This window comes from Myotis brandtii, unplaced genomic scaffold, assembly GCF_000412655.1.
Source record: "Myotis brandtii unplaced genomic scaffold, ASM41265v1 scaffold565, whole genome shotgun sequence".
Classification (NCBI taxonomy): Eukaryota; Metazoa; Chordata; class Mammalia; order Chiroptera; family Vespertilionidae; genus Myotis; species Myotis brandtii.
The window spans coordinates 566,936-577,255 of record NW_005370105.1 but is presented as its reverse complement, the minus strand read 5'-3'; positions in this window follow the sequence as shown (position 1 = coordinate 577,255).

Below are 10,320 nucleotides of genomic sequence, written 5' to 3'. Positions count from 1 at the left end.
GAAGAGAGATAGAAACATCAATGATGAGAGTGAATCATTGATTGGCTGCCTCTTGCATGCCCCCCCCCCCCCCCCCCGCCACTGGGGATTGAGCCTACAACCTGGGCATGAGCCCTGACATGGGAATTGAAGGGTGACCTCTAGGTGTTCACAGGTTAACGCTCAATCACTGAGCCACACCGGCTGGGCTGAAATGCCTTTTGTAGCGTGTCCCTGGCTAAGGGTTACCTATAACAAATAGACCCTAGACTCTATGAGGCATGGCAGCCATCTTCTAAGTTCTTCAGCTCTCTGATTTTTGAAATGGATATGTTTTATATCTTGTGTTCCTATTGTGTGAGGCAACCCACAGACCTTATTTAGAGACCCCAGCCATTGTTGGGAGGCAGATACTCCTGCTCATACAGGAACGTGGGCCCTCTGCGGCTGTTGTTGACATCACAGGCCTTTTCCTACTTTCTCTGAGCCTCTTGATTGACAGTATCCTTCAAATCATGAGCGAAAGGTTGATGCGGGGATGAGTCTCTGCTTCACTGTGTCTGAGCTGATAGTCTCATGCTGTGTGTTCCCAGGAGGGAATGAAATGTACCCTCTGACACCATGGAGGGAACTTATAACCCCAAAAGCTTCATTAATGAGTCATCTGATTTTCAGCTCATTCTGAAAAGATGTGAGAGATAGGCAAAGGTACTACGACGAAAATAAATGATCTGAGAGCAGACACAGAAGTTTAGAAGAAAAAAGTCTACTGAGGCAATATACACCAAACGCAGCCGTCCCAGCTCACGGGGCCTCCTCACACTCAGCACACACACTCAAAGTGTTAGGGGGAGTAAGAGACCTACTCAAAATTAAAATGAGTAAGAATCAGAAAGGAAAGTACCTATGGCCCATGTGAAGTAATTATTCAACAACGAAAGGAAAGTAAATAAGAGAGGAACATAAAATTTCAGCAACACAAAATCAATAGTGTTCTTTAAAACCACCCCAAATCATGGGAAAAAGTAATTTAAAAAATATAATTTACAATAAACAACAAAACTGTAAGATACCTAAGAATAAACCTAGCAGAATTATACATTAGTACTATAAAAACAATCCTAATTTTTTTAGAACACTTAATGAAAATGGAAATATATTTATACATGAATGGGTTTCTTGAAATTAAAACTGTGATAACTGATATAAGAATTCTGTAAGAATGTTGGAATGTAAAATTGAGGGAATCTTCCAGAAAATAGAGGAAAAGGACAAGAGGGAGAAAATAGGTAGATAAGAATATTATTCCAGGAATTCCAACATCTAATTTTGATGATTTTTGAAGAGGCTCTAGGGAAGACAGAAAAGAGGCAGGTATGAGCTCAAGGATGAGTACAGAGGCCTAAAATTGATATGTTGGAAGTAATGAATATCGCTAATATTTCAGAAAATGGAAAGGAAAAGAGGCGTGATAAACACTTCCATAGAAAGAGAATGACTTGTTCTTATCTCCTGGATCAAAATACTATTAGCACCAGAGGGAAAAAAAGGTTTTAAATGAAAAGTTTAGCACCAGAGAGCCAATGGCAGGCAGTCGACGGAGTGCGGATGGATCTAGATTCTGGCTATACAACTGATTTGCTACGTAACCCGAGACAAATGTCTTGATTTCTTTGGACCCCAGTGTCCTGTCATCAAGGACAGTATTACAACTATTCATAAGCTTGCTAGGAGGGACCAAGAGTTCAATGCAGGACTTGGAACGCAGGAAGTGCTAAGTTCATGTCAGCTGTTATTAGAAAACCGACGAGCAGTATCACTGGGAGCTCCAGCACAACGCAGCAATATCGGGAACATCCCCAGGGCAACGATTTCCAACTTGGAATTTTCCGGGCAGCCACACTCGCAGCCATAATTTGTGGGGAAGAATCAATGTTTATCCCGTGCAGAAACCTAAAAATATGTAACTCCCATGTGTCTTTTTTTTTTTAAGCCCAAATGAGTAAGTAACTCCAGGTGGAGGAAAATAAGGTTTCAGAGACGAGAGAATCCCACCCAGAAGAGACGGGAACGCGACTCGGAATATAATGACCAAGTCCAAGGACAGCAGGATCCCATAGGCTGGGGAGAAACCAGGAAACGTCAGATGAAGACATGAGTGGGATCTGTGAGAAAGGTCATTTGAGAAAAATAAAGCTGATGTATTGTCTGAGGGGCTTGACCACGGGAAGATTTGATTAAAAAGCATTCTAGAAAACGGTTGCAGGTTTGGGGAATGGATTGTTTTTAAATGCCAAGCAAATAAAAAAAATTATAATGTAACTTTCAGAAGAGGAAAGACGATCGTCTATGTAATGTTATAATGCGTGGCTCAGGATGAGAAATGCTTGTGAAGACATATATTGAAAGCAGTAAATTTAGATTTAACTAATAAAGCCTTATTGGGAGCACGGGGAACAGAACACGCACAGAGTGAAGGATGAGTTATGGTGCTCATTGCTGCCTTCTATATTTGGAAATCAATGCATAATATCTACAGTGGGTGGGGGTGGTTCAGAATAGATTTTGCTTATAAAAAACCCCAGGAGAATCCTTATTTTTCAGTTTACGTTTATTTTTAAATATCGAAGGTCACCTGAATGAGAGTGCCAAAGTCAGTGCTAGATTCAAACCTTTAGAGTCATTAATTACTAAAATCCACTTGGAACCCACATTCCCTAATAAAATAATTTTTAAAAAAATACTAGCCCTGGCTGGTATGGCTCAGTGGGTTGGGCCATCGTCCCGTACACCTAAAGGTTGCAGGTTTGATTACCGGTCAACAACCGATCGATGTTTCTCTTTCTCCCCCTTCTTCTCTTTCTGAAGTCAATGAAAAACATGTCCTCAGGTGAGGATTTAAAAAAAACAACACAAAAACTAAATTGCATACAAATGCAAGAAACTCTAACCAAGTTCTGAGCTTTGCATTATGATATTTTAATGTTGATCTTTAAAAAAATATAAATGTTTCCAAAACGCAGTTTTCCCTCATTTCAGGTTTTCTGAAGCCACTAGCACAGGCTAACCTGCCTGTGGCATCTTCCATCTTCGGTTAGCCTAGGGCCAGTGGTCGGCAAACTGCGGCTCGAGAGCCACATGCGGCTCTTTGGCCCCTTGAGTTTGGCTCTTCCACAAAATACCACGTGCGGGCACGCACGTACAGTGCGATTGAAACTTCGTGGCCCATGTGCAGAAGTCGGTATTTTGTGGAAGAGCCACACTCAAGGGGCCAAAGAGCCGCATGTGGCTCGCGAGCCGCAGTTTGCCGACCACTGGAAGCGATCCAGCTGTGGCCTCCCTACCATGTGAAACACACTTTGGAAAACCCTGGTGGTCTGGGGGCCATTGCACCTTGAAGTTCTGGAGAAACGTGTGTTCTACAGCACGACCAACACAGTGTCCAGAGCGGGCTTTGCTGAGCGGGCTCGGTCTGCACGGAGGCGCCTGGAAGAAACAGGCACTCCTGCAGGAGGGCAGACCCCCTGTGGGCTTTGATGCAGAAGGAAGTGCGCAGGCCGATATGGAGGCCCTGGTGTGGGTCCTGGTCCATCCCCAAATCAAGAGATTTTCTGAAATCTTTTACAACTTGAGGCACAAATCGAAGGAGGTGCCAGGAAGTGTCTGTTGTTTCTGACCTGCTGCCTGCCATCAAGTTAGTTGAAGTCAGGTTAGGTTTTGGAAGAAGTTGATATCCTTGAGCTCATCCTTGGTAGATGATTAAAGTCCAAGCTGCATTTTAATACAGGAACTTTGAACTTTAAAAATAGCACCTAACCCAGCCGGTGTGGCTCAGTGGTTGAGCATCAACCTATGAACCAGGAGGTCACGGTTCAATTCCTGGTCAGGGCACATGCCTGGGTTGCAGCTCAACTCCAGTAGGGGGGGTGCAGGAGGCAGCCGATCAATGATTCTCTCTCATCATTGATATCTCTATCTCTCTCCCTCTCCCTTCCTCTCTGAAATCAAGAAAAATATATTTAGAAAATAAATAAAAATGGCACCTTTAAGAAAAAGAGATTTACTCTGGGGATACCAGCTGTTCATAGAGTTAACTCATCACTGGTCCGTGGATGCTCCGGGTGCCGCGAGGTCAGGGGTGCCCAGGCTCGCATTGCTGCCAAGTTCGTCACTGCATGTCACTCAGAGAAATGCTGACAGATTGCCAATTAGGGTGAGCTCTCCTGTCACCCGGTCCTCAATTTTTATTGTTCAAAGATGAACACTGTGCCTTATGAACCCATATGTTAGGGACAGCCCAAGAGGCTAGGAAAACACATTCAATATAATTGGGTGAGGTGAGCCCAGGCACGGGGCAGGGAAGGCTGCATTCTCATCATTCCAGAGATTTTGGAGGAAAAACTTTACATGAGGAACTGGCAAGGTTTCTAAGGGGGAAAATAGCTCAGACAGCTTAGACAAATGTTTTCAAAAGTTATTATTGCATTCATAGAATTCTACGTTATCTATTGAAAGAAATAGGTAATTTGAGAAAAGCTCATAAAAGAAAAAAATGCCATTAGGAGGACAAATCTTCATGGTTAGTCCAATACCTATGTATCTTTAATCTTCCACCTCCCATGCTACCTGAGCTCTCACTGTGGTTTAGATTCGCCTCTTCCTAATGCTTCGTGATGTGGAGCACTTTTTCATGAACCTGGTGGCCATGTGGATGTCTTCTTTGGATGTTTTTCAGGTCCTTTGCCCATTTTTCAATAAATTTATTATTTCTTATGACATTGAGTTTTAAGAGTCCCTTATATATTTATGAGATTTACCCCTTATCAGATATATGGCTTGCAAATACCGTCTCCCATCCTGCAGGTTGAGTTTTCCTTTTATTGACTGCTTCTTTTGCTGAGCAGAAGCTATTTTTGACTTTGCCGCATCTGTTTCTGGTGTTACAGCCCAAATAACCCATCGCTGAGGCTGAGGGCAAGGAGCCTCTTGCTGTTTTCCTTCCTATTTTGTGGTTTCGGGTCTTGCATTTAAGCCTTTGATCCGCTTCGAATTAATTCCTGTGGATTCTGAAACACAGGGGCCCAGTTTCATTCTTTTGCATGTGGATATCAGGTGTTTGGACACCATTATTGACTACCCTCTTCCCATCGTGTGTTCCTGGCAACCGAGTCAAAGATTAATTGACTGTATATGTGTGTGCTTATTTCTGGGTTTTCTCCTCTATCTCAGTGCTCTATGTGCCTATTTTTATGCGAGTGCCATTCGGTTTTAATTAGTATAGCTTTGTAATGTCGTGTGAAATCAGGAAATGTGATGACTCCAGCTTTGCTCTTCTTTCTCAAGATTGGTTTGGATATTTGAGATCTTTTTGGTTCCATATTCCAATGGGTCAGAGGAGAAATCAAAGAATATATCAAAAAATACCCTGAAACAAGTGAAAATGGAAACACAAACATACCAAAACTTATATGGTGCAGCGAAAGCAATTTTGAGGGAAAGTATAGCAATAAACATGTACATTAAAACAAGAAATATCTCAAATAAACAATATAACTTTATACCTGAGGAACTAGAAAAAGATCAAACTAAGCCCAAAGTAAGGAGAAAGAAAATAATAAAGATCTGGGCAAAAAATAACTAAAATAAAGACTAGAAAAACAATACAAATAAATCAATGAAACTATGAGCTGGTTTTCTGAAACAAAACAAAATTGACAAACTTTGAGCTAAGAGAAGACGAGAGAAAACTTAAACAAATAAAAGCACAAATGAAAGAGAAGGCATTACAACGGATACTACAAAATACAGTCATTAAAGACTACAGTGAACAATTATATGACCACAAGTTGGGTAACTCAGAATAAATTAATAAACTTCTAGAAACATAACCAACCAAGGCTGAATCATGAAGAAATAGGAAATCTGAAGGTAATGAAATTCAATGGGCAGGTAGACATATAGATCAGTGATGGCGAACCTATGACACGCGTGTCAGAGGTGACACGCGAACTCATTTTTTTGGTTGATTTTTCTTTGTTAAATGGCATTTAAATATATAAAATAAATATCAAAAATACAAATCTTTGTTTTACTATGGTTGCAAATATCAAAAAAATTCTATATGTGACACGGCACCAGAGTTAAGTTAGGGTTTTTCAAAATGCTGACACGCCTAGCTCAAAAGGTTCGCCATCACTGATATAGATTCAGGCTTAATAAGAAAAATCTTTGCCGTATCCATGTATTCGGCTTCAATACATGTATTAGCTATTTGAGTTTTCACTATATAAGTGGTAGCTGAGCCATAGTGGAGTTTCCCTTATATTTGTAGAGTGAAAAGAGAGGAGAGAAGAAAGAGAGGAAAAGGAGATGAAAAAGTGGGAGTGAAAGCATGGGAAAAGGAGCTAGTACTCGGGGTAAAAAATGGCTATGGAGGTCAGAAGTAGGCAGTAGTGTAACAGAAACAATGGAGCTAAAATAAGGAAAAGACTCCTGTGAGACACAGGGGCGGAAAGACTGCATAGACAACTGGCTACCTTGACATGGTGACCTTGGCAGTACCAGTGGAGTGGTGGGTGTACAGGGTGACCTCCTATCTGAGAATTAGAGGGGGAGATAAACAACTTCAAATCACTGTGTTTAGAAATCTAAAGCTTACATTCCATTAGAATATCAGAGTAGTTTGAAGACAATATACATAACATGGGCCTTGTAGAGCTTAAGAAGGTTTTGTAAAAGAAATGTATGATTACAAGGAGATTAATAGATGTTTGAAAACAATGGGCTTTTTATTGATTTTAATTTAAGTGTATGAATTTTTGGTAGTTTGTGTTTTCACAGTACTGTGGCATTTAGATGTTGAAGCTTTGCAGAATTGCTAGCTGAATTGAAATAGATAGCTTAGGCTCTCTGATTTCCATTTAAATGTTCAACAAGCCATCACCAGGAAGTAGTTTTGCATGGTCTATAACAACTTTAAGAGATTTGCAGCTGTGCTAGGAATACATTCAATTATAGTAAATATGACTTTTAAAATTACTTTTTGCTATACCTTCAAGTTAGTGTAGAAGGAAGTGGTTTGTCTAGATATAGGATGCGAATATAGGTTTGAACATTTGATATTTAAAAAAAAAAGCAACTTCTGGCCCAGCCAGTGTGACCTGGGGGTTGAGCATTGACCTATGAACCAGGAGGTCACAGTTCCCTTCCTGGTCAGGGCCTATGCCTGGGTTGCGGGCTCGATCCCCAGTAGGGACCATAAGGGGTGTGCAGGAGGCAGCTGATCAATGATTCTCTCTCATCATTGATGCTTTTCTCTCTCTCTCTCTCCCTCTCCCTTCCTCTCAGAAATCAATTAAAAATTAATTAATTAAAAACTGCACACATGAAAAGGAAAAATTGCAGCAACTATTTTTTACAGATAAAACTTAATGAAAAAGAAAAAGTTGAGTTTTCAGGGTGGACTTTTTTTTATTACAGAGCGATATTTTTATTAAGTGGCTGAAAGTTTAATTAGAGTTCTCAATATTATCTGTTGAATTTTAGATGATTTCATTTTAATGTTGGTAACAGTATGATTGCAGTAGGAGGGCCGAATCTAAAATCATGGCATATTAGAGCAGGAAGACAGGCTGGCTGTCATTTTGTTGGTCCCAAACCCCTGTTTTTCAATTAAGAAATAACTTGAGAAAGTTAAAAGAGACTAGAAGGTACATCTACATGGAATGCCTTGGAGGTGCTGCCATTTTTCTGGCAGAAAAATGTAGGAAGTTTATGAATGACTACTTTTATTTTTTATTTTTTTTTTTTATTGATTTCAGAGAGGAAGAGAGAAGGAGAGATAGAAACATCAATGATGAGAGAGAATCATGGATCGGCTGCCTCCTGCATGCTTCACATTTGGGATTGAGCCCACAACCTGGGCATGTGCCCTGACTGGGAATCAAACTATGACCATTGGTGGATGCTCAACCACTGAGCCATGCTGGCCGGGCTTGAATGACTGCTTTTAATTATAAAAGGTTTTCAATATGCTGCCATGAATAAAAATATTATGTCAAACCCATAACCTAGAGAGTGGCTGGAGGTGAATCTTTAAATACTTAGCTTTTTTTAGCTGGTTAAAGTTAGGTTGACATCAGAAAGCACAAAGAGCAGAAGAGGGGACACCTTTTCATTACATTTCATAACAGGATCTCCTTAGGTACCAGAGTGATAGGCAGCAGGTGTAGACAGAGCACGGAATTAACAGATAGATTGCAGCAGGCATGTAAAGTAAGCATGTGACTCAAACATACGTGTGACTCTTCTCATCACTGAACTCTGCGAATTTCAACATACCCCTTTCCGTATTGCACAATAACATTTTTTTCAGAGAAAAATGACTCTGTCTGAAAAATATCTATTTGCTGTGAAAAAAAAAAACCCCAACAAAAATACTTAGAGGATGAGACCTGATTATTTTAGGACTAATTATAGTTACATTTTTTTTCACTAGTGTAACAAAAGGGCACCAAGAATTTTGAGACATACTGGGGCTAAAAGCGTGCCTGAAGGAATGAAAAATCTTAATCCAATGCTAAGTATTGTTAAGCCTGCCCAAGGTCACAGAGAAATGGATGCTCCGTGTTCAAGGAGCTAAAAGGTAAAGGAAGGAAAGCAAACAATAAAATAATAAAATATAATAAATAAGGTTTGAAATATTATAAAAATGTAAAGAAAGGAATAATTTTGGCCTATTTTTCTCTCCTTTTACTCTGGTGGACTGCTTCATAATGGTGATTTGGGTGTCAAAACAGTCACTGTAGGAGAGGATGAAACGACAGCACTGCGGCTGCGGGGCGAGGACTGGCAGTTTTCATCGGTGCTGCTTCCTTTCCCTCTCCCCTTAGTGTTCCCAAACCAGGGCCCTGGAGTCCAGCTAACTGCCCGGCCCCACCGATAACAGAGCGAGAGAGTTTTAGGACAGGGAACGGGCAATTTCTCTTGCGATCAGCTAGAGTTTTGTCAGAGTAACGTGCACAGCAGGAAGACAGATGTCCTTATTCCTCTTATTGTCTAATGGGCATTCGATACTAATTGTGATTTGAATTGTTCATGTGCACTAACACTCAGAGTTTCCAGATCAATACAGATCATATCAGAGAGTAATTTAATTATTCAGCAGACGAGACGACGGCCTTCTAAATGCAGCACCTGCCTGCATGCTGCGAGGAAAGAAACACACTGACACACATTTAAGTGTTCAAAGTCTCCTTTAATGCAGGCCTCCAGCACGAAATGGATCCCACTGTATTGGTCCTGTTCACATTATTTTACAGAAATAAAAATTTTCTAACAAAAAACTGCATCTTTTAAAAATTGATTTGAGAGAGAGGGAGGAGAGAGGGACCAATTTTTGTTCCACTGATCTATGTGCTCATTGGCTGGTTCCTGGATGTGCCCTGACCAGGGTGCAAACCTGCAACCTGGCGATCAGGACCACGCTCTCACCCACTGCCCTCCACGCAGGGCAAACACTGCCCCTCCCATCTCTGGAAAAAGGGAGTAGGAACATAGGTGGAAAGAAAAGCATGAGATAATACAAAAGGAATACCTTCCCAACTAACCTTTGTTAAAATATGTGTGCGGTTCTGAGCACGGAGTTGGGACAGAATAGAGGTCCTCTCTCTTCGCCAGGACGCCTTCCGGGGTGAAAATGCCATTCTCTGTGATTTCGTGTATTTTTCAATTGTTTGTTTCTTGGACCTGGTGTTTGATGGTCTTTCTATTTGTTTATGGGTTTGTTGAGAGCTGCAGTCAGAACCAATGGCCATTTCTTTCACAGATGTTTCTGCAGCCTAAGAAAGTGTGTTAAATATGGTGGCTGCTTGATGATTGTTAGTCTAATGGTTAATTAATACTAAATGAAGATTAACATGTTCCCTTTAATATGTTAATTTAGAACGTCCCAAAGAAATCAAAGCCCATTATTTCTCTCATTATGTTTTTATACTGCAGAGGTCAACATAGCTGGCTAAGAATAATGAAATACAGAGAGAATGATCGTGAAATATCTTGTCACAAGGGGGCACTGCTATTTCAGATATGAGGCTAAATAGAGCATTTCTCTTCAGGGGATGAATTTTCTTTTGTAATGATAAAAGTGTTTTGAAAATACTTCATGCTATCTTAAGAATTTTTAGATCTCAGATAAACTTTTAAATAGAAAACTTCACAATTAGTGTTGCCTTTGGCTACATTTCTTTTTCCCCCCCCCCATCAAGGTCTGTGAATTCCCTGCCTCAAACATCCAGCTTTGATTGAATTTAGATATGCAAATCGAATCCAGTGCCCGTGGGG